The 26,020-nt window shown below is 39.0% G+C and overlaps 1 protein-coding gene across 1 annotated transcript in view; it reads right to left on the minus strand.

The window, feature by feature from the left end:
* LOC122816550 (A-kinase anchor protein 1, mitochondrial-like) overlaps positions 1–26,020 on the minus strand; it is a 95,319-nt gene that overhangs the window by 15,488 nt on the left and 53,811 nt on the right. The window lies entirely within an intron of this gene.

Raw genomic sequence — 26,020 nt, forward strand, 5'->3', positions numbered from 1 at the left:
GGTTTCTATGGTGTCTCCATTTGGCCCAAACTTTATTTCTAGAGAGGATTAGTTTTTTAGTTTCATTGGAGAGCCATGGGGCTGTATTAGATTTCATTCTGATGGTACGCTCTGGAGCATGTTTATCAAGAATAGATAGAAAGGTTGAGTTAAAAAATAATACAGCTTCTTTAATAGGAAGTGACTTTAAAGGGTTCCAGTTGCATGCATTAAGTTCGGCTTGAAATAGGTCTGTTTTGAAATGTTTGGTAGAGCGTATTTTTCTTATGTTAGGGAAGTTTAGACAATCAGTTTTTTCTCTTGCGATAAAAGTTAGACAATGGTCACTAATATCATCTGGCATGATTCCTACGTTATATGTCATATTAACTTTGTTCATAAGTATCCAATCTAAGATACTTTCTTTCTTGCTGGGTTTGTTAACTCTTGTAGTAGAGGTAATAGCTTGGGTGAAGCCATTTAGGTCAATGTGAGAGGAGGGAATGTCAGCATTAATAGTATTCCAGTCAATGTTAAAGTCACCTAGGATTATGGTTTCTTGGGGATAAGAGGTAGAAACCCAATTGAGAAAGTCTTCTGCAATAGGTATGTTGTTACCTGGAGGTATATATACGCATATGATGTAGAGGGACTTCTTACCATTTAACTGAAGTTTAGTAATAATAGCTTCTATTTTGCTATCTTGGGTTGGACAGGCTGGGAGGGAGGAAATATTAAGATGATCTTTGAACATAATTGCTACGCCACCACCTTTGCATTTTAAACGGTCAAGTCTTACTATGTTATAGCCTAGGGGTAGGATCTCAGTATCTTTTGTGGCTGGCTTTAGCCAGGTCTCTGAGAGGCAGAGGATGTCAAAAGGGTGTGTGTCAAGGAGGGCATGAAGGTAGGGAACTTTGTTATTTATACTTTGAATGTTAAGATGCCCTATGAGAAAGTTATTATTAAGGCTTGATGGAGATACTAGAGGGAAGGGTATACTGGGCCTGGGTTGGGGTGGATGTCGCCGTCTTGTAAGGTATGAATAACTGGTTTAGTTGAGAAGTTGTTCTTTACCAGGGTGAGAAGTTTCATTTTTCTATTTGAGGGTAGGGTGTAGTTGAGGTGAGAGAGTCTATGGAATTTAGGTAGATGGTAGCTAGGGGAGGAATTACCATTTGAGAAAAAGGTGAAAGATATGTAAATTGTGGATGTATGTCTCTGTTTATAGTTGAACTGGTTGTTAAGTGGGTTTTCAAAGAAGGTAAGAATGTAAGCAGAGAGGAGGAGGATTGGGAGAATAAGTAAGAGTACAGGAAGGGAAGGTCGGTGGGGAGCCATTATAAAGAGAGAGTCCAAGAAGAAGTGGAATTATAGTGAAAAGTTATAAAAGTAGGAAGGAGATAGTTAGAGGGGAAACACGGGAAAGTAAGGGGTTTAGGAAGTGGAGGGGACAGATAAACTAAGTGGAGAGAGAGAAGAAAGTAGGATTGAAGGAAGAGGAGGGATGCAATTAAAAAGAAGGTAAGGGTGGCTAGAAAAAGAGGAAGTGGTAGGAGGGGAGGGGTGTGTAGAGGGGAGGTTCGCAGTTTGGCGGGAAAAAGAAAGATAGGATGTAGGGGGGTAAGGGGAGTGTCTAGAGAGCTATAAGGTTAGGACCCCTGGGGGGTGGGTGGGAATTGGGGGTAGGGAGGCGAGCGGAGTGAGCCATGAGGCAACGGAGCGGGTAGAAACCACCAAAGGTGAGATAAGAAAGGAGACAATCAGATAAGCAGGTAAGGAAGGTGGGATAGCAGTGTAGATAACTAGAAGGAGTAGGATAGCAACCAGAGTGCCCAAGTGGGGAGAGAAATGACAGGTTTGAGTAGGTCAGTGTAAATGTATACAGTTGAAGAGAAAAGAAAGGTAAAGTTTAAGGGAAGGCGAGGTTGGTGATGTACACAAGAAAAGCTCTAAGGGAGATAGCAGTATGAGCAGGAGGAGTAAGGGGTAAAAGAGAAAAGATAAGACCAAATTCTAGCTATGTAGCCTAACAAGGGCTAATTAAAGCCAGTAAAAGCAGGATAAGTATCCATGGTGGGATGAGACCACCTACAGTAAAGTATATGTAGACAGGAGGGGGAGGGGGGAGAGCAGAAGTAAGACACTAGAGAGGAAGGGGGAATAAAATAAATGGCTGAGGGACAACTGTTTACACAGGGAGAGTGAGGGCTAAGAAAGGCTGGATACCGGCTGCTGGAGACTAAGGCACAGGCAAACTAAACCTCTCTATAGGAAGACCAAATAAGAGCCCAGGTATATGAACATAATAGAGCTCAAACCTACTTTCTATTCCAAAACTCAAAAAGATATGTTGTGAGGTTTAAGGCAATTCAAGTCACAGTCACTGTGGGAAGACCAGGTTCGATGGTCACCAGGTAGGAGGAGGTAGGACAGGAGTCTGTAGAGCTATTATTTTCTATTCCAAAACTCAAAAAGATACGTTGTGAGGTTTAAGGCAATTCAAGTCACAGTCACTGTGGGAAGACCAGGTTCGATGGTCACCAGGTAGGAGGAGGTAGGACAGGAGTCTGTAGAGCTATTATTTTCTATTCCAAAACTCAAAAAGATACGTTGTGAGGTTTAAGGCAATTCAAGTCACAGTCACTGTGGGAAGACCAGGTTCGATGGTCACCAGGTAGGAGGAGGTAGGACAGGAGTCTGTAGAGCTATTATTTTCTATTCCAAAACTCAAAAAGATACGTTGTGAGGTTTAAGGCAATTCAAGTCACAGTCACTGTGGGAAGACCAGGTTCGATGGTCACCAGGTAGGAGGAGGTAGGACAGGAGTCTGTAGAGCTATTATTTTCTATTCCAAAACTCAAAATGATACGTTGTGAGGTTTAAGGCAAATCAAGTCACAGTCACTGTGGGAAGACCAGGTTCGATGGTCACCAGGTAGGAGGAGGTAGGACAGGAGTCTGTAGAGCTATTATTTTCTATTCCAAAACTCAAAAAGATACGTTGTGAGGTTTAAGGCAATTCAAGTCACAGTCACTGTGGGAAGACCAGGTTCGATGGTCACCAGGTAGGAGGAGGTAGGACAGGAGTCTGTAGAGCTATTATTTTCTATTCCAAAACTCAAATGATACGTTGTGAGGTTTAAGGCAATTCAAGTCACAGTCACTGTGGGAAGACCAGGTTCGATGGTCACCAGGTAGGAGGAGGTAGGACAGGAGTCTGTAGAGCTATTATTTTCTATTCCAAAACTCAAAAAGATACGTTGTGAGGTTTAAGGCAATTCAAGTCACAGTCACTGTGGGAAGACCAGGTTCGATGGTCACCAGGTAGGAGGAGGTAGGACAGGAGTCTGTAGAGCTATTATTTTCTATTCCAAAACTCAAAAGATACGTTGTGAGGTTTAAGGCAATTCAAGTCACAGTCACTGTGGGAAGACCAGGTTCGATGGTCACCAGGTAGGAGGAGGTAGGACAGGAGTCTGTAGAGCTATTATTTTCTATTCCAAAACTCAAAAAGATACGTTGTGAGGTTTAATGCAATTCAAGTCACAGTCACTGTGGGAAGACCAGGTTCGATGGTCACCAGGTAGGAGGAGGTAGGACAGGAGTCTGTAGAGCTATTATTTTCTATTCCAAAACTCAAAAAGATACGTTGTGAGGTTTAAGGCAATTCAAGTCACAGTCACTGTGGGAAGACCAGGTTCGATGGTCACCAGGTAGGAGGAGGTAGGACAGGAGTCTGTAGAGCTATTATCAGAGAAGCACGCCAGGGCAGGAGCTGCAGCAGCCAGGGAACTAGTCAGGTAGAAGGAATATTTAGGAATCCATCAGCTGAGGGGAAAAAGGAAATAAATGGAGTCAATGAAGAATGGCAGGGTCTCAAAACAGCATGTGGGAAGACTATAGAACAGATATGCATCTGAGCCAGGTATGGAAATAAGGTACATTAGGAAAGCTGGTGGTGGAATGCAGAAGTTTAGGAAGTTACAAAAAGAAACAAGGAGTGCAGGAAAAAACTGAGAGACAGAAAATATGTACCAAGCATAGAAAGAATATTGGGAGGCTAAACAGCAGGCTAAGAGAGCAGTTGCAATAGCAAAACATAGTGCTCAGGTGCAATATACCGGCTTCCGGAAAGTGACTCAGAAGATGGCACCAAGAAACTCTATCAGGTTGCAAAGCACAGACAAAAAAATAAAGATGTAAGTCATCAGACATCTTTCAAAAGTGATGCCTACATCAATCTGTTAACCAGTTTGAAGAACATCAAAGGCAGAATGAAGGTATAATTCTAGCAGCTTCTGAATGAAGAAAATCCCACAGAAGATGTATTGTCTCAGACTCAGCCTACAATGAATGAAGAAGAGTAGCCCAGTTTTAGAAGCTGCAAAAGCAGCCGTAAGGAAATGTTATCAAGGAAAGCAGCAGGCTCAGATGATATCATGGCAGATATGAGCAAGATGTTCAGAGATTTAGGAGAGATAGGACTTCTGAGTGCACTCATAGCAGGATTAGCAGTATGGAGAGAAAGGCATATCCCAGATGTCCTAAAAATAATCATTTTAGTGCCAGTGTACAAGAAGAAAGGAGGCATTCTGAATGTTGGGCAGTATAGTGGTATCAGGCTGCTGGCACACTGCAGAGTTATGGAAAGGGTGATTGATAAACAAATACACAGAGTAGGAGAAAGTAAGATCAGGCCAAATGACCATTCCTAGACTTAAGAGAAAGCATGTGATAAAGTCCTAATGAAACTGATTTGTGTGGTTCAAAGTTGAAGAGACATTGGTGGAAATAGCACTGACTATGTACGAGGACCCAATAAGGGGGAACCAGTGGAATTAGATTTTAACAGGGTTCAGCTCTGAGCCCACTGCTCTTCAAACTGCTGATGGACTACATTGGCAAACAGACTGAAGAGGACATATCAACAAATAAACTGTATGCAGACAATGTGGCATTACAAACAGACTTTGAATTGGAAGTTCAGTAAGTCATAGGAGAATGGAATACAAAATGGAAGTAACTGGGAATAAACTGAGCACAGACAAGAAAGTTGTCAGGGCACCAAATGGAGAAAATCAGAAGGAGATGAAAATTGAGGTAGAAGGGAAAATAGTTGAAGAAGTTAACTGACTCAAGTATCTGGGAGGGATGGCTGAAAAGAAAAGAGGTCTGAATGAAGAGGTCAAAGCTAAAATCAGAAGGGCTGCAGTCTAACCTTTAATGCACTAGTACCAGGTTCAACACCAAAAATACAAACTCATCTTCTTTGGCTATTTCTTGTAATTAAAAGAAATTTTTTACAATTAATTGGAAATGTCAGAAACCACTCTCATTCTCTGATTTTCTTGATTTAGCAAAAAAGTATGTAATAGGGAATTGCAAACTCTTTATAGCAGAACACCGAATGTTACTCATAAGAAATTGTCCTGGTTAAAATTGAAAGATCTATTAAATAAATATTAATTTGGATGAAATTTTTTTATTTGTTATGGACCATCTATATAGTCCCAATGAATTTATTGTTGTTTAGATTTCTGGATTGTATTAGCACTTGAGTTATATGTATTGTATATTATTTTGTTATATTAAAATTCAATTAAAAAAAGGGCTGCAGTCAAATGGCACAGAACGTTAAGGGGAAGTGTGTGACAAAAGAATGCCAAAGAAGATGAAAAGTCAAGTGTATAAAGCAGTGATGCGACAAGTATCTCTGAATAGTACACGCACCCAGAAAGTGAGTGCAGAATAGTTGAGGAAGCCATAGATGATGGAGATGAAGAACTGAGATGGGTGGCAGGATGCATACTGTGGGCTAGAGAAAGAAATGAGAATATGTAAGCAGAAGTCGAAGTAGCTCCAGTAGCAGAGAAAGTCAAAGCGAACCGATTACAGTGGTTCAGGCATGTGTGCGGAAAAGCAGAAGATGATTTGATGAAGAAGATATAGGAGAGAGAGGAAGAAGATGAGAAAATGAAGATGTCCAGCAAAGAGATGGAAGAATTGTGTGAGAGAAGACGTGTGACCATCAGGAATGACTGTCAAAGAAGATAGGAGAGCAGCACTGAATTGAAAAATATAGCAACAGCTATTGCGATACTCTGATCAGATGCAGAAAATGGGAACAATTAGATTGATGATGATGATGATGAGTGCAACCCAACAATGGGGTTGTAAATAAGAAAGAATCTATAAGGGGTTGGATACTGCCCAAACACATTGATGAATGTGTGTTTTTATTCTTGAATCCAAAGCAGGATATCTTCCTAGTGGCCTTTTTGCCTAGGTACTGAATGATGACAACATGGTCCTCTGGAGGAAAAAAGGCCAATTGCTGGGATCTGTAGATGTTAGTACACATGAAGGCAGACATCATTCTTAAATATTGCCAAATACATGTTTTAGTAATCCCTCATTTTGTATTATAATTGCTGTAAGGGGGCAAAGGATTTAGAAGTATCCACCACCTTCATTACATCATCAACTCAGAAAATACTCCAATCCATTTATGATCTTTTTCTGACTGGATACCCCTCAATCAGTAATTTAGGACAGCCCTACACCTGTAAGGGTAAAAAGATCTTGTATGAGTTTCCAAGACACCCTGATTATAATTTCAGTGCACTACCAGTATCTTATATGTTTGGGTAATTTTAGGCTATATTGAGATTAGCCTTTTCAGAAATGTATGATAAACTTGCAAAGTTTTCACAATCGAGGAAATAACATCTTCCAGGACTGGTAGTGAAGCTTATGTCCAATGTCTACATGTAAGAACACATTTATTGTGATTGCTTAGAAATATTTTAAAAAGAAGCCCACATGCCTAAGCTATAGTAGGAAAACTGGTAATGTTGTTCAAATATCCTAGAATTTTACTGCAGTTTGCAGGTTAGTTTTTTGCTGAGTTAATGAATAGCTAATGTATAGTTGCTGTAGAATGTCAGTCCCATGCTTATTCCATGTTTTTTGTTTTGTCTTTTTTTTGCTACAGTCAACTACAAAATTGTAACCGTTTACAGCAGCAGTGCATACTTACATAACATCATAGACATAAATTCTACAATATATGTATGTGTATGTATATGTGTATATGTATATGTGTAAATGTGTGTGTGTATATATATATATATATATATATATATATATATATATATATATATATATATATATATAAAATGTATTTTATTTTACATTTGTTGACTGGGCTAGTCTAACTGGATATATGTCCATTTTCAGTAGAGGCCCGGGGAGATAAGCTCCAAGACATGGTCCAATACAATAATATAAGAGCAAACAAATAAAAAATAAGAAATAAAATCAAATATTCTAGTAAAAATAGCAATTTTCCTAGTACGTAAAAAGAAACATCAACAATGGTAACATGTATTACAGCATACAGGTTGTAACAGGATGTAGCACTGAGGTAAAAAGTCATAAACAGTGCAAACTGAAGGACCGGAGACAACAATGCAGGTTAAGTCGGAGGTAGATAAAAGGAAATAATCAAAATAAAAATAAAAAAAAATCATCAGCAATTGTAACGTGAATTACAGCATAAAGGTTAAGCAGGATCTAACACTGAGGTCCTGCACCATAAAATAGTGCTATTTTTAAGTATGGAGACATAATACAGGTTATGTCAGAAGTAAAAAAAAAAGGAAGTTAGATGTGTAGTATTGTAGCAAAGGATTAGCTTAAGAAAAGGTATATAAAGAGGTTAGAAATAATGAAAAAAGGTAGATCAGAAAAATATAATAAGATGGGAAATATAATAGAGGATAGTAAGCACTGGATAGGTAAGTCAAGTCAGTAGAGGTAGATGACTAGACTGGTTTGGAGCAGGGGCATAGCCAGTATGTTTTGAGGAGAAGTTTAATTCTGTTTTTAAAGAGAGATAGAGAGGCGAGTGAAGAGAGGTCATTAGGGAGAAGATTCCAGGATTTACCTACAGTATAAGAGAAGAGAGAATCCCCAGCTCTGTTATTAGGTTTTGAGGTGTGGATAAGAAGTTTGTAAGATGATCGTAAGGACTTAAATATTTATAGGGGGTGATGAGGGTAGATAAATTTGAAGTATTAGAAGGTTTGTATAGGATGTTGTGGGAAATGGTTAGTTGGTGAAATTTAATCTGGTGTTGTAGTTCTAACCATCCTAGCTGTTTTAAATTTATACAATGATGGGTTCAGAATGGGTTGCCTGTAGCAAATTGTGCAATGTTGTTATAGGACATTTCCAATTTGCTGAGGTTATTCTTGGAGAGATTAGTAAAGATGGGTGAGGCATAAAGGAGTGTAGAGATCAAATGGGTGTGGGTGATAGTAGTTTTAGCAGTAGGGGAAAGGAAAGGTTTAATTCTATAGAGAGTGCCAGTTTTTTTATTGACAGTCTTTATAATATTATTGATGTGGATGCCGAAGTTCAGATTATTGTCGATGGTGACACCTAGTAGTTTGGCGGTAGAGTCAGAAGATATTATAGTACCATTGATAGATGTCACTGAGAATTGAAGAGGAGAGGATTTCAGAGTAGGAGTGAAGAGGAGGAGTTTGGTTTTCTTTGGGTTCAAAAGAAGGCAATGCTAAATATACATGTATATATATATATATATATATATATATATATATATATATATTTGTATATATACAATTTGTGGTGAAGCTGTGGTGGTACAACGATAGCATTGTTGCCTCACAGCAAGAGGTTCTCATGTTTGATTCATGGCTGGAGTGCCTTCTGTGTGAAGTCTGCATGTCCTCCCCGCGGTCGAGTGGCCTCTGAAAGACATGCGTGACTGGGCGTGCCTTCGCTGAAGGTTTGGCATCGGGCTGGCAACTCAGCATCATAAAAAAATCTACTGCTAATCATTAGCAGACTGGAGTTCCGCTGTGGCGACCCCTAATCGGGAAAAGCCAAAAAGACAAACAAACAAACATATATACAATTTGTGGATAACCTGAAGTTATTACCAATGCAAACTATTATTGATTATTTTGCTGTGAATTTGTTTAGGTTGAGGTTGGTGTGTGGTTTCTGCCATGGTATGTTATGCTAATAAAGTTCTTTCGTACAAACAAAGTCTGAAGACAGGAAGAAGACTAAAGCTAATCCCTAATCATACACACTTCAACATTTTTGTTGAGTCTACAGAATAATATTAGGGCTAATAAAATATTGCAGAATAATTAAGTTTAATCATGATAACAATTTCAGATATATATCAACTGTTCTCTAGCACTGCAGTGGGAAAAAGGCAAATTCTTCAGTTCCCACTTTACTATGATCTTAATGTGTGAAAAGCAGGTAAATTATATCACCTGAATTATGATCTGCTGTACTGGCTTTTTTCTGTTCTACAAACTGAATTGTATATATGTATAAACTAAAAAGCAAAACCAGCTAAGACAAGGACATTGTTAAAGAAACAACAGAACACCTTGTCATCAGCTATGATGTACGCCAGAAAAAGAAATGAGGCAGGGCACAAAACATCAAATTTAGCACTTTCATTCTCTTGATTTAATACACTACGAACTTCATCAGAAATAAAACAGAGCATAACAAATATGTTTGAATATCCCTCTTTGGCCAATTGTAGCCAATCAGTTTTCATTTGTTACATACCAATGGATACAAACACAATAAGTAACCACTGTGAATATCAGTCATCCCAAACAGGAAGCACAAGTGCTTTAAAAAGAAACTTACTTTGTAAAACTGTGTGGTAGAAATAAAAATAAAAAAGAAACAAAAATGCATAGCTTTGTATATTCTAATATTTGATAAAACCATAAAAATAATAATATAATACATTGCACTGTCCAACTTACTGTAAAATTCTCAATTTAACAAAATTTTAATAGTGTGATCATTTAGCCCTGGAAATTTGTCAGCTCTTAACAAAATCTGCCATTTCATTTCTTTGGTCTTTAAAACCTTGTTACAACCACTCACCAAATTAAACTCATTAATTTGCTCAAGTACCAAATATGACGTTTCCTAAAACCATCACAAACTGAACTATATTTACTTAATGCAGTTTTGTGAACACTCTTACCAATATAAAATTGGCTGCATGGAATATATTCAGCAAAGTACGCTATATTCTTGCTGATGCAGTTAAAGTAACCTTTTACTTTGAAAAAATTGTTAAGGTGAGTAAAATGTAAAATATATGTGTTGCTGATAAACTTGCACTGCTGACATGAACCGCATGCAAACGTGCCGTTCTTTTTAAACATTAACATATTATCACACAGTGTTTTAAAATTAACAGTTTTTTATATACAAATTCAGGTTTCCTGCCTATTATTTTCATCACTTCAGGATTACCACTAATGATCTTCCAGTTACTCACCACTATTTTATGAATAGCAGAACTGACTTTTTATGGGGAGATGCTGAGCTGTGTGTAGTGCATTTATTATGTACAATGAAACCACTTAGCATGACCAACCACTTCATTAAAGATGCCTTCCAGTGCTGAACAGGTCTGTCATGAGGGTAATCTTTCCCCTAGATTCCAAATCATTATATTTTATTTTCTTGATCTTCCTTCTTATAAAAGAAAGGTATCTTTCAGACACATATTGAGAATGACCGGCTGGTTTACTTTGGCAGTATTTTCTTATGTCAATGCTCTAAAGATGGGACCCTTTGTTATATTCTTCTAAATGTGCCTGCAGAGTTTGTTGTGAGTTTTTAATGTTCTTCATCTGTACTTAAGTTGCATCTGAAGAGCATAAAATGTCTGGTGCTTTTCTCAATGTTACTGCTATCAGCTCAGGTAGACTGTGTACCCCTTGAGCTGGAGCAACCCCCAGTATAATAATGACCTGCAGTTCCATATTGTAAAAACATTCACATTTACAATTATGTGCCTCCCCTTTGGATGTTTACTTGGAAGTCCTCATCAAGGTGTGCTAAACAATTACTTTTTTAATAATTTCGTCATCTGATGAATAAAGTGTATACCTTGCTGATTCAGTCTGCCAATGGTTGTGCTGAACAGCAGTTGAAGTGACCATTTTTATTTATACCATATTAAAAAAGCTCTCCAATGGTTGCCATTAAAGGGCTAAAGTATTTCTTCAAAATGTCAGTATAGCCCATGAAGTAAAGTAAAAACAAGAGTTACTTTAAAGTTTGAACTTGTTGGTAAGATGGAAAGCCTTTATGGAGTGCAGATCAGCAGCCTAACCAGTCTGAGTTCTCAGACACACTATAAAGCATTCACACATTCCTATCATGAAGCTACATATGAATTTAATTTGCTTGATGAAATTTAATAAGCTAAGATCAACATCTGCACGCTATGGCTACTCTGGGTATCCTTTCTTATTCTTACACAAAAAGTACAGACCGTAGTCATGACCCACTTCTAACACTGAAAATTCCTTCAGAGGTTTTAGTTTACTGATTGAAATTAAACATGAAACCGTGTTCACTTCATAATTACAAGCTGGTTCACTTTGTTAGAGGTAACAGTGGCACACACTTGTCTTTAGTGCAGATGGCTGTGGGTTCTATCCTCTCACCAGATAGATTGATTACTGACACTGCAGTGTAGCATAAGGGGGTGCTGCACTCCTGAGTGTGTCACTCTTTGGATGAGATGTTAAACTGAGGCTTCATCTGTTTAAGATGGTGGAAGCTCAGGTGGATGTAAAAGATTCTGCAGCACCTACTGAAAAGAATAGGGGAAGTTCCCCAATGTCCTCACCAAATTTCCCCTAACAGTATAACTACGACCTCAGGTCTCCCTTGAAAAGAGGCTACTAGCCTAGTGGGACTAACCCCGTCAACAAGATCACAACTCTGGCAACAGTTATTTGTAATGTGAAAATGGCTAATGCCAGTATAAATATAGCTGGTAACTGTGTGAATCTAGGTTTCAGAGCAGCTCTCAGTGTTTTCTTTGTAGGATAATATACAAAATGCAGTACACTTCAATGACAGACAAAGCTTCCAGAATAAATAACAGTATATGTTGGCCTTCTTTACATGTGTGACTGTGAACATTTGTCTTTCTATAACTAACTACACTGAACAGCACCTTGTATTATTGATGTATGAAGGGTAACTATTAATTTGGAAAGTGATTGGAAATGAATTTAGATTATCATTATTCAATAGTACAGAAGGTTCATAGGTTCATAGACTGGTACTAGGCTATTGGCCATAGGGCCTATACAAGCCTAGACATAACAATTCCCTGGATATTTCTTCCCACAATATTTACTTCCCTGGACCCCTGTCTAGCAGGGTGACTGACGTGATCCCTGGGGTGAATTTCCTTTCTCCCATCCAATCATCAAGGTTCCTTTTGAAGAGGGCCAAAGAGGCACAGTGCTTGACATGTATGGGTAAGTCTTTTCCAGAGTCTGGGGAGTCTCTGAGTCAGGAACCTATCCCTCCACCATGTTTTGTTCATTGTGATGAAAAGGTTTAGATCCCTGGAGCGTGTGGCTCTGAGGGATTGGGATTTCTTTAAGTGTAGCATGTCCAGCAGCTCTGGGTTTGGCATGACAGAATTTACAGTATCACAAAAGGGCAGGAAAAGTATGTTTGCTGCAAAAATAAGAAAAAAAAATCAGGGGTGTGCAAGCCCTACTGCAACCACAGCCCCCCCACTCCCTGTTAGGTATATATACTAACTCCAAGATCACACTTCAATGGGTAAAAGGCAAATTCCCAGATCCTGATTGTACCTCAATCTCGCACAAAACAACTGCTGGCACATTTGGTGGCTTTGCAGGTTAAATAAGCTGTCATTTAACAAGTTATTGATTTTATATATCTATATCTATATATATATATATATATATATATATATATATATATATATATATATATATATATTCGAGTAAATAAATATGTGAAAGGTAACATATCATATAGAAGAAGAGAAAAAGCAGAAGAATGGCCTTTATTGTCTGTCTACTATATGTCTGCCTGTCCATCATCTGTCTATTCAGCTATCTATTGACTGACTCTAATCTTACTGGCTATATTACCCTCTTTCTGTCTTTCTGTTTGTGTCTCTCCATCATCCAGGAGTCCTTTGCTCAACCTGTCATTCTGTTTATCTAGCTATCAAAGTAGTTTAAATATGCAGTGATGTTCATTTTCATTTCAAGTTCTGGTGTGAACCCTAATATCAGAGACATTTGTACTGGCCAGTCAATGTGTCTGCATCTTTAATACTTAAAAGCTAAACATCCCATGTGCTTACTGAATAGTAAACAGACTTACTTCCAAGCAGCCAACCAAGAAATGTATGTTATTGGATAGAAACAGCTTTGCGAACACTATCCGTTGACCTTCTGTGTTATTTTAATTAATACATACTAGGAGAATCACAAGATAATTATTGAACATACTAGCATCACTTGGTCCTAATGATTTCAAATTATAACTAGAATTAACTGAGACCTAATGAATCTGTAGCCCTTTTGAAAAAGTATAGCAGCTATTTCCTTTTCATTATAAACTGCAGAGCATTATTGTTTTTGTGATGCTAATTGCTTTATCTACATAAATGCCACAATCTTGTATAGTTTAACCAGCACTATAGCAAGTTCCCAAGACTGCAGAAAACAGCTGTATTCAATAATAATTTGAATAATAAAGGGCATGTTAAATGGTTCTTTAAATAATGATAATAGTGTTAAATTAATTAGCTTTGAGTTGCGTTGAATGGTTTAAGTTCCATCATTTAATTCTGTTGTACTATAATCCTAAAATAGTAGAGACTAAAAGCTGTAAATGAATAATCATCATACAATGATTGACAACTTTAACAGGAAGGAAGGGGAAAGAGAGAAGAGCAGCATGTACAGTACAAGAAAAGGGAAAATTCCTTTGACATGAAATGCTGCTGCTATATTTTAGAACAGCAGTCTCATAAATTTCACTTTTTCGCCAGTAAAATAAATGACCAGATCTGTTACAGTAAGAAAGAATATAAATATTAGAAAACTGTTGTTTAATGTTTAGTTCTGTCTCTATCACTTTTTTATAAAAAGGATATAGATACAGTAACTAGAAATATATAGTGTCACTTTGAAGGAAAATAAATATGATATATATATATATATATATATATATATATATATATATATATATATATATATATATATATGGGTCTAGGACATTGCACTGAATGAACATTTCATTGAAAGTCAAATTAGTGTGCACTTTTCACTGAAAGCTCAATTCACTGAAAACTCAATTCACTGAAACACATTTCACTGAAAGTTATATATCGCCTTTTCCCCACTGTAGTGCGACCCTGAAGTTAATATATATAGTAAGGGGGGGCACCGCCCGCCATATTGGGGTGTGTGTAGCCCCCCCACATATTTTAAATATTTTGAACTATATACATGGATACTTGCAATTCCAATATATTACTGTTTTCCGAAAATAATATACACTTAAAATATGTGGGGGGCTACGCACCTCACACCTCCGGATGTCGGGGGCTTGCCCCCCACTCACCCCTCCTTACTATATATACTAACTCCAGGGCCACACTACAGTGGAGAAAAGGCGATGTATAACTTTCAGTGAAATGTGTTTCAGTGAATTGAGTTTTCAGTAAATTGTGCTTTCAGTGGTTTGTGTTCAGTCATTTGAGTTTCAGTGAAATATACATTCAGTGAAATGTCCTAGACCCATATCTATATATATATATATATATATATATATATATATATATATAATTATACACACATATATGTATCATACACACACACACATATATCTGAGTGTGTGTGTGTGTATATTTATATAAACAAACATACAGATCTAATATACATATCTATATATATATATATATATATATATATATACATCTCTCTCTGTATATCTGTTTATATATGTGTGTGTGTGTGTGTGTGTGTGTGTGTGTGTGTGTGTGTGTGTGTGTGTGTGTGTATCTATCTTTATATAAAGCTATCAATTTACCAGTCAGTGAATGTTTCTGTCCTCAGCTTCAGTTGTGCAGCTTTGAGTAATGTCTGAAACAAGAAGATCATGAGTACCCGCTGCAGGGATTAGATTTCTTTTCAGGGTGGTCGGCATACTTAAAATACTATTGTAAGAAGTTGTGTAATCTAGGAAGACCTTGGAATGCAGCCAATACTCCTTTATTTTCAGAGGATTCATTCAATGTAGATTGGACACCATTTGAAAATGCCTCTGGTACCTTCCTTGGGAGTTGTACCAAGCATGGACAACTGAAAGGAGACCCTGATATAGGTCAAGATGTGCTAGAGAGGTTATCCCTCTCAGCTTTCCTGGGATCATTTGGGAATCCTACATGATGAGCTGAAGACTCTTGATAAGCCTTGAGAGGTCTAATTTACCCTGCATAGCTTGCTGCCACCACAGCCTTTACCAAAACAAATGTCTTAGAAAATGGGTGATTTGAGTGATAGATGGATAGATGGACAGATGGATGAATGGATAGATGATTTGGTAGGTGGATAAATGAATACAACTAAGACGGATGAATGGATGCATGGATAGATGATTTGGTGGGTGGATAAATGTATTCAACTACTAAAATTAGAAGTATTTTTGATATCTGAGCTGAAGTTTTAAAAGGTTTTAAAAATGATAAAATTTATAGCAGATACACTCAATGATCATTTCTCTGTACATGAAATACTCTGGAAAAGAGAAAACAAGTTGCAAGAAAAACCCCAAAAACATCAAAAATATTGTCTAAAGAAAGACATACTGCATACTAATACAGTTGGGTACATTTTTTAAGAAATCAAATAAGCATGGCATATTACATATCACTTCAGTTATAAAGTGGTACTGATGTGATCACTCTTACAGGTTCATAGGTTCATAAGAGATTGTTTGGCTAATGGCTTAAGGGCTCTTACAATCCTAGCCACTATAACAAGATTTTACCCTATATATGGCCCCTAGGGGCAAAAGGATGGCATGGATTTGTGTCTATGTATTGAGTATCTTGCAGATTCCCCCTGTCCATAAGGGGCCTAGACACCACCCCGGGTGTGAATTTGCTATACCCCATCAATTGATCCAAATTGTATTTGAAGAGGGCCAGGAAATGGCACTGCTTAATGTGAATATGAAGTCTGTTCCAAAGAAGGGGCAATCTTTGAGACCCATATCTGTTTCTCCAACATGTTTTGTTTGAGTTGGTGACTAAGTTTAGATTCCTAGATCAGGTGATCAGGTGCTATTTATGTCATAATTTGGAGGAGTATTTGACTTTCCAAAGGATTTAATAATGCATTTTTTTGCATTTAATTTTAGACCGTGGTTATGGCTACAATCATTCGTCTGTTGTAGACCCTCCTGAAGGATATCTACATCATTGGGGGATTCAGTGATTGCCCCCAGCTTGCGCACTTCAGTGAACTTTGTCATGTAGAGACCTTCCATGTTAGCCATGATTTCAGAGAAGTATATTTCAAACATGAGTGGTCCCAGCAATGAGCCCTGTGACACACTACTAGTAACTGTCCTCTTGCTGGATTTGGATTCACCCACTTTAACCTCATGTGTCCTGCCCATGAGCCAATTTACTATCCTTCTGGGAGAAACATCACACTGCAGAACCTTTTATGTATGCTATTGCTTAACATCTAAAGGAAAACATAAAAAACAGCTTACTGAGAAATTATTTCAGAAAAGGAATTTTGCATTCACAGTAGAAAATATGTCAGCTGCATGAATTATTTCTTTATTTTAGTTGTTAGCCCACTAAGTCAACTGATTTTTCATGTATCATGTCTGCCCATATTCTTTGCTAAAAGCACATGGACAATTCATCATGTACATAGATATCTTAGAGTAGCCTGTAAACAAACACAGACTGGGGAGGAAGATCATGTAGGCATTGACAGAAAATCAAAACCTCACAATGGCAGTGACCATAGTTCAAGACTGAGCCCCACACTTGTGAAATATCCTAATCAACTGACATCTCTCCTGCAAGACTAATCAATAGATACATTAAACAGGGTAAACAATACTCAGTCTGGAAGAAAGCCCATATTATGCACCAGATTCAGAAAAGTTATCATGTGGTGTACACCTCATGATAACCATTTATATTCCAGAAACAGCCCTACAATGGCAAAGTGTGCCTACTGCGAATGCTAATAGGGCATTCTGGGGGGAACGACGTAAGCTAATTAGCTATATGCTCTACCCTGGATATTCCTGTAGTAATGCATTTATGCAGCCAAATGTAGGTTACATTCCTCACTTGTGTTAATGAACACAGCCAAAAACTTGTGTTCATCCAAACATTTTAGAGGTAATTTCTGGAGATTTTAGCAGACAGATCGGGGAAGAGGGTGCGTGCATGTGTGTGTGGCTGCATATGTGAGTACATGTAAAGGTATGAGTGGTGTAAGGTGTGTGTGTGTGTGTGTGTGTGTGTGTGTGTGTGTGTGTGTGTGTGTGTGTGTGTGCGTGTGTGCGTGTGTGTGTGTGTGTGTGTGTGTGTGTGTGTGTGTCTGTGTGTGTGTGTGTCTGTGAGAGTGTATCTGCCTGGTTGCAGAGAGTTTGCAGTAGAGGGTTCATTAGAGGCTGAACAAGTGTGTGTGTGTGTATGTGTGTGTGTGTGTGTGTGTGTGTGTGTGTGTGTGTGTGTGTGTGTGTGTGTGTGTGTGTGTGTGTGTGTGTGTGTGTGTGTGTGTGTGTGTGTGTGTGTGTGTGTGTGTGTGTGTGTGTGTGAGAGAGAGAGAGAGCAAAGAGGGAAGGTGTTTGTGTAACATACCTCTCAACTGTTAAGATTCAGCCTCATAGTTACTTTCTCTTTCTCATAAAATTTGTAGTTTTCTGGTAAATCATGGAGGACAAACGTCACTAAATAATAATATATGTATGAGTTTCAGACTTCATATCCTTCATGAAATGCATACTAATTCAAATCCTGTTATTCTATCAGCTTTCTAAGTTTATAAGAGCAATTTTTTAAAATTCTGTCCCTATTTTTTGGTCCAAAGTCATCACATTATGCTAGTCTTTGACCAGATTTCTTGCACTAAGAGGTTGAGAGGTATAGTACTGTAGAATTTAGAAAGTACCAATTTATTATGTTTTAAATTTACAAAAAATGTTTTATATATATATATATATATAGAGAGAGAGAGAGAGAGAGAGAGTTACATTTTGAAACATCTAAAACCCATAACATCTAAATTCATAAGAGTGAGACCATGACATCTAAAATTCGTAACATCTAAAACTCATAATACTGAATTTCATAACAACTAAAATGTATAATATGTAATAGTGTATCATCAAACATGTAAATGTTATAGTTTATTCTGTTTATCTTGTGGTATCACTATGAGATGTTGCCGTTTTTATTTCTATAGTCATTATTTATACAGTGTAGGAATTTATACTATTTATATAGTGTTTATTTTGCCACTCTGTATGTGTTTTTTAGGCCATACAGGTAAGTGATTTAGAGATTCCCCCGGATTCATGAAGCTCATCGCAAGTCCGGCGTAAGGCTTGTGCCAGCCATGTGGCGTGGATGTAGAGTAGACGCTCTATATGCATATTAATGAAGGCGCGCAGCCGCCACAGCCACGTGCATAGGAAAAGTGCTCGAGTGCAAGGGGCATATTGAAGTTGCCCAGGGAGGCGTGTCAATGTCGGCTTTCGAGGAGCAACCTAAACTGCTGAATATTATATTCTGCCAGCAATAGTAATCGTACCTATCAGTGTCCGTGGAGACTGAAACATATGCAAAGCAGAGTCCCTGCGAACAGAAAATGAAGAGTCAAACACAAATGCACGGTAGGGAATAACGGGTCCCTACCCATGAACAAATGACAGGAAAACCATATGCCTGTAGTCCAACGTAGTGTTGATAGCTATACCATGTGGAAGTGAAACACATCAGATGTTAGAGCGCAGCCAGTAGGTACGTCCAGTCCAACGGAGAGGGTCACCAGCCGACCCATAATTTGAGGGAGGGAACATAGCTGTGCAGATGTGTCCATAACAAAATACATGAGGAGAAATGTAGATATAGGTAGTGACCGTATGTCTGAATCATATCCCACAAGCCATGTAATAGTCACATACAAAAGGTATGTCCGTATTTCACATACCAAATGTGATAAGAAATAGCATACGCATGTAAACGAAACAGAAGGAGCATATAAACGAGCCATAACAACACGGACACATGTAGGATGAAATAACAGTATGATCCGTACCGTTGACCAAGATTACCACCTGTCCCACTTTGTGAGCGACAGTCCCTCTGTGAGCAGATGTGTCCTGACATAAACATGTAAAACTGGAAAATGTCCAGAGAATATAGGACATAATTCCTCCGTAGATGTCATGCAGTAGTTGCATTAAACATATTTCACTGGACATATAATACATAAATGTCATAACAAACAGAATAATATACCAAAATGCTGCAAGAATAAGCTTAGATATAGGCAAGAATTGTAAGTTCTATCTGCCGTACGGACCATGGGTATGTGTCGGCCTGTAAATTATGCTGTGTTCACCGCAGCTGTCACAGTAGGGTTGCCACCCTTACAAATGGCCAAAGTGGGACATGTTTGGTACAGACATCAGACTGTACAGGCCAACACATACCCATAGCCAGTACAAAGGACAGAACATAACTGTTTTGCCTTCAGAAAAGCGTATTCCTGTAGCATTTTAGTTGCTTATTCTGTTTCTCATAACAGTCAGGTATTTCAGATACAGAATTAACTGTTTAATGCAACTATCACATAAAATATAAGAAATATGTTTGTCCTAAAATCTCAGGATATTTGCCATGTTGACAATTACATGTCAGGACACAACTGCCCAATGAGGGACTGTCCCTCGCAAAGTGGGACAGGTGGTAACCCTATGTCATATTGTGGCCAATTGAAAAGGTGGAAACACAACCGTTGACTGTGGGGAGGCAATGTCCACAACAGTCGGACATGTGTAAAGAATAGCTTGGACATAGGAAAAGGTGCCATCCTACCAATGAGTAGAACAGGCTGGCAAACTCTGGAAGTCAGCTGTATAATCCGAATGTGTATGTGACACAGTCGAACGGGTAGTACCCGGATACACCAACCAAGTAATGAAAGTGAAGTAAGGGCGTGTACCCATGTGCGTGAGGTATAGCATGTGGAAAGCAAACATGGCAGGGTAGTCCACACAACCATAAATGTACCCGACACATGTAGGTAGTCAATGTGTAACTCTGGCCGTGTCATGGGCCAACAACCAAAGTAGTGCTCTATGGGGTGTGAGTAATTCGCGTGTGAGGGGTGTGTGTTTAATGGTAAATTCCTCGAAGGCGATACTTGTGTCGTATGCAGAAAAGGTGAACCGGAGGTGTATGAGGGGGCAGCGGGTGAAGTGGAAAGAAATACAACCTCATGTAGAAACAGCTGCAAGACAAGCAGACAGGCCAGAGTGTAGAACACAATCCCACAAACATATGACTATGGAAATATGCGAGACAAATGTATAGATATGGCAACATCACATACCCACAGATGGGTCCTGATGGAACTGGCCATAACAAACGCAACACACTTGGATGCATAATAGCCTACTCAGCATACCCTTCAAAACACACAACCTGCCACCATACCAGAACGTCCACCAAATCCAGCCGTACTTGGTCCACTGGTTTGTTGCAGAAACAGCTACACATAGTGACCCCTACGCATATGTAGTAGGTATTGTCACCCTAGGCAATGTCAAGATTGCAAACCATGTATCCCCAGCAGGTAAAACCCCCTGCATGTTTTCGTGCAGCCAAAAAAATCGTCGTTATCTAACTTGTTTTGGTTTTGACCAATTTTTGGGATATCCCTCACGGGATGACCAACTTGTGCAAATAGTAGAATGGGTATGACGACATGATGTCCAATCCAGTAGATAACTGGACACAAGTCAGAATGTGCAGTGGAGGTCCATGACACTGTCCAGCCCTAAGTGGGCATGCATAACCTACCACCCAGGATAAAATACCTTCCCGTCACGCACGTGTCCAGATACGAATAGGAGGGAGAATATAATGCACACATTTGTAAAGTGGAAAATGGCATGAGGGTGAGGAAGACACTACATAAACAGGTCAACCCTGATCAAGTGTGAGGGACACTGTATGCAGTTATGACTGACCATACCTGTCAACCTATGTGAGCAAGATATTTGGGCAGAGCCGTGAATATAAGTGAGACAAAGGTCCAAAATCAGAGACAATCTGTAAACATATCTCTTAGAAACATAGAATTTGATAGAATAACTGTTTGCACATTGGCATTAATGTCTGGAGTATGAAGTCTGAAACCCAACTGTCTGTCAGCACGTTCCGACTGCAGTCTTTAATGCTGAGTTACTGCCGTGCCAGAACACAACAGCGTATTACAGAGGTCCGTGCCATACCACTCAACTGTCCGGATATTCGCATAATGACTAGGGTCACCACCTGTCCCACTTTGCGAGTAACAATCCCTCTGTAGGCAGTTGTGTCCTGTGAAAAAAATCAAGACATAGCAAATGTCCTGAGAGTTTATTTCCTAATTTACTTTAATAGTCGCATAAAACAGTTATTTTATATATGAATCCTCAATATGTTATGTAAAGTAGCATAAGCAATTCAAATGTTACTAGAATAAGCTATTATATGTAAAAAAATGGTTAAAGTTCAGTACTATGCATGGCTGTAGGTATGTTTTGTCCTGGAAAATCTGACATCTCTACAGAACATGTCCCACTTTGGGCAGTCGAAAAGGTGGCAACCCTAAGAATGACCACAGGTTCGCCCCATAGTGTTGGTGTGTGCCTCTGACAATCTGCACCAGTGTGGTAAATAGCTGAGGACTGACATCACTAAATAATGAGAAATATCCTGAGTATAAGACTCCACAACCTGTAGAAAAGTCATGCTAATGCAAAACCTAGCATTCTATCAACATTCTAAGCTTGTAAGAGCAATTGTCAAAATGTGTCCCTAATTGTCCCCCCATTGTATAGGTTTTGCACAGGTTCGGTGCTCTAAGAGGTTGAGAGGTATGGTCCATACATATTCACAGGAACAGCCCTTCACACTTGTGTAATGTACAACTGCATACCTGTAGTCACCTCATGTCCAAAAATAATAATCCCCGTATTTTTGTATACAGGTAATAGTCAAATGTGAATGGGAACACCCCTCACCATGGAGTATGGACTATAACAACCCCACCCATAATATGTAATGCCAACAGAATAAGCTGCTGACAGGTGCCCAAACACCTGTGTCTATAAACACAGGTAAAACTTCAAAATAGGGAGATAATCCCTGTCCATATGCTTCATCTGAAATTTGACCTCAGCCAGGGAAGTTCCATTCACCAGGTGGACAAGCCTAAACCCAGATCACTACATGAACACCCTGACAATCAAAGACCTGTATGTGGCTGGACTATATGCCTTGGTGTTCTGCATATCCTCAGAGTGATTAACAATGCAGCTGGAGTCCACAGCAGTAGGCAATAGGGAATGTGTAATATGTAGTACCGCCTTTTTCCCAGCAGGAGAATGGATGCCTGTATCGTAGGTAAAGCGGTGAGGTGTATGTTGATGTAGCTAAGTACTATGGGTATGCATATCAATGAGGGAGAACACCAATAGAATAGTGGTTCCGGTATCCGGCCAATGTGAATGCAGTCCTGGTTGACCTACGACCACTGCACATATAACTTGAAAGTGTAATGAAAGCGTGAGTGCAGTACACACATTTAAATATGTAAAGGTGAACGTGTGTTTCGCAGTAGTCCATAAACTGGAATACAGATATGTAACTGTTACAGTCAGAATTATGAAAGTTCATGGAAGCACAATTATCTATGAAACACATGTAACCCACAATAAGGATATGCAAGTGCGCCTGCGCGTGTGTAATCCGCTCACAGAATAGAAAATGAATGGTGTTTTCCCCACGTTCTACGTACATGGCTCATACCTGTTAAACCCGTAAAGTATGAAACCGGACAAAGCCATGACAACAACTGGTACAAATAGGGACAATCCCCAGATATTTCCCTAACAAACATAGAAAGTGGATAGAATAACAGGTGTGTCACTAGCATGGATTCTCTGAAGGGTATGAAGTCATAACTTGAAATGTTTGTCATTATTTACCAACGTCAGTCTTTAATGATATGCCACTAACTTGCCAGATAGAAACAAGGTTATGAAAAATGGACCAAAGATAAGAGGCAAACAGCTGTACATGCAGCGGAAATCTGTACAGTTGAAAGCTATGATATGGAGATATATATACACATATATCCACAGACATAATCCAAAGCAAATTATGAGATGAGGAATGTACAGACATATGTATATATGTACATATATAAATCTATACACACACGATACATGAATAGATATATACACAACAAACGTATGTCCCTGTACATATAACACATGTACATAAATAGGTCACGGTATAGCTAATATGGATAGACAGACAGACATGCATGAAAGGAGAATACACTGATGGTTTCCAAACCATTGCCCGGAAAGTAACAGTGTGACAGGGCCTGCAAGTTCTACACATTAAACATGAATATAGGTGTCCTTTGCAGGACCCCAAAAATTGATTCTGTACGAAGTGCCAACCATCATTGATGCAAAAGAAGTCACACCTGCAACTACGACATAGGTGTACATGCAACAGTAGCAGGTGCAAGGGTAATAACACATGGGTTGATTGAATGTATGATGTACGAGCTGATATACGCAGAGTGGGGAGTGCTCGGAAGTGTCCTCACTCTTTATTATCGCTCACATTAAACATGTCTAATGGGTACTGTGGAGGTATGTCAGGTATGGGAATCATGGGTATGCAGAATTGGGCCGAGGTGTTGGCTGGCACAGATCTATTAGGTAAGCTCCATGGGAGTGATCAATATACCTATGTGGGTATAGCACATGCCTACATTCTCCAAAAAGGTGCAACCCATCTACTGGATATTGTGTAAACCATTGGGGGAAGATGTAGGGACCTATATCAGTGTCATGTAGGTGATTATCATGGATGGACACGTGTACGACCAAGATGGTAACCATACTGGCCAGAATGTCAGAATAAGACAGCTGGACTAAGGCATAGTACACGACAGACAAATAGGGACTATATTAAATATACCTCAGACAAAGTCAGACCGTTGATAGAATAATTGCGTAGTCAGGAATACGAATGTTATGAGAGTTAGTAATCATGAAACAGAAATGTCACTCATGATTACCTAACCACACAGTCCATCATGGCTTGCCAGCAATCTACCAGAAAGGTACATTATCATGACAAATGTAACAGAATCATAGGTCAAACCCCAGGGCGTATACCCATAATGTGTACAGGTGAGAGGTATGAAGGTAACCCGTCCTAATGAAATGTACAGAACTAGTGATACTAGGTGGACAGGTGAGAAGAAAGACGTCAGGACAAATGACAAAACATGTACAAGTCATAAGCATGTTTGTCCACAAATGTGACTTACAATGTATGGCTTGTGAAAGTCAATGTGGAAGGTTCATAGACTCAAAAGACATGTGTCCCTCAGGGCCGGTGTAGACATAAGGTATATGATGGAATAATTAGTGTGGATAAGCACCTGTTGGCCTGTGTGAGGAATATAACCCAGTGGGTGGGTGTGTCCTGCAATAGGAATGTAATGGTAACTTGCCTGTGATGGCGCCATGCATTGTGTGTATTGGCGTAAGGAAATTGATGTCCAGTACCAGAAACATACCTCGCAACTATACGAATGTGCAGATGTATGCCTCATATGTGTGGTGTGCTCCTCCCACAATCTGTACCTGTCTGCCAAATACCTGAGAACTGACGTTATTAAATAATGATAAACATATGTGTTTAAGACCCCAAATCCCTCAGAAAGGTCATACTAATGCAAAACCTATAATACTGTCAACTATCTACATTTGTAAGAGCAATATGTAGAATCTGCCCCTATCTGTCCCCCCATCATGTTAGGCTTTGTACAGATGTTTTGCACTAGGAGGTTGATAGGTATGATCTGAAACAGATACATGTCTGAGGAAACAGCATTATCGACTGCAAGATAACTCAGAAGGTATGAAAAGCACTGAAGTAGGAAGTTCATCCGCAGGTATGTGCTGACATGTCAAATGACAGAGCAGTCTACAGGAAGTACGTATAGGGTGTCACCTTTACCAATGATGACAGTGGGACATACCCACAGCCATGCATACACCACAAATAGACATAGCACACAGCAAAGCCTAGGCCATGATACACGAAGCCTCCGGCGTGTATGGATTGAGTGAGAGTACAGCAAGGAAAGATGTCTGCCAGGCTATTCAGCAAATTCCTGTAGGGGAGTGTAAGACCGCCCGTAACACGAACGTTGCACGGACAATGTTGGGATTTGCAACATACCCCATTTGTATGTGTAAGCTATGCAAAAGATGTCATGATAGGGTTGCCACCTTTCCAAATGCCCAAAGTGGGACATTTGTGCTACAAACATCAGATTTTGCAGGGCAAAACATACCCACAGCCAGTACAAAGGACAGAACTTCAGTTTTTTGCCTGAATAAAAGTCTATTCTTGTAGCATTTTGATTCCTTATTCTGTTTCTTATAACATTTAGGTGTTTCAGATACAGAATAACTGTTTTATGCAACTATGACATAAAATATAGAAAATTATTTTGTCCTAAACTCTCAGGACATTTGCCACTTTTCTCACATTTTTTGCAGGACACAACTGCCAAAAGAGGGACTGTCCCTTGCAAAGTGGGACAGGTGGTAACCCTACGTAATTATGCGATACATGAAACAGTAAGCTGTCCGTGCAAAAGCAGAGTTATGTGCAGAAATGTACCCAGATGTTATGCAACTAACATTTTGCACATTGCTAAATGGAGCAATGACAGCTGCAAATACAGTATGAATACAGCCGAAGAAGCATGCCAATGTCCAAGTCCAAGGCAAGTGGCGGCTTTGTCCAT

Source organism: Protopterus annectens, chromosome 1.part1 (genome assembly GCF_019279795.1).
Source record: "Protopterus annectens isolate FY-2018-M chromosome 1.part1, PAN1.0, whole genome shotgun sequence".
NCBI classification, from domain to species: Eukaryota; Metazoa; Chordata; order Ceratodontiformes; family Protopteridae; genus Protopterus; species Protopterus annectens.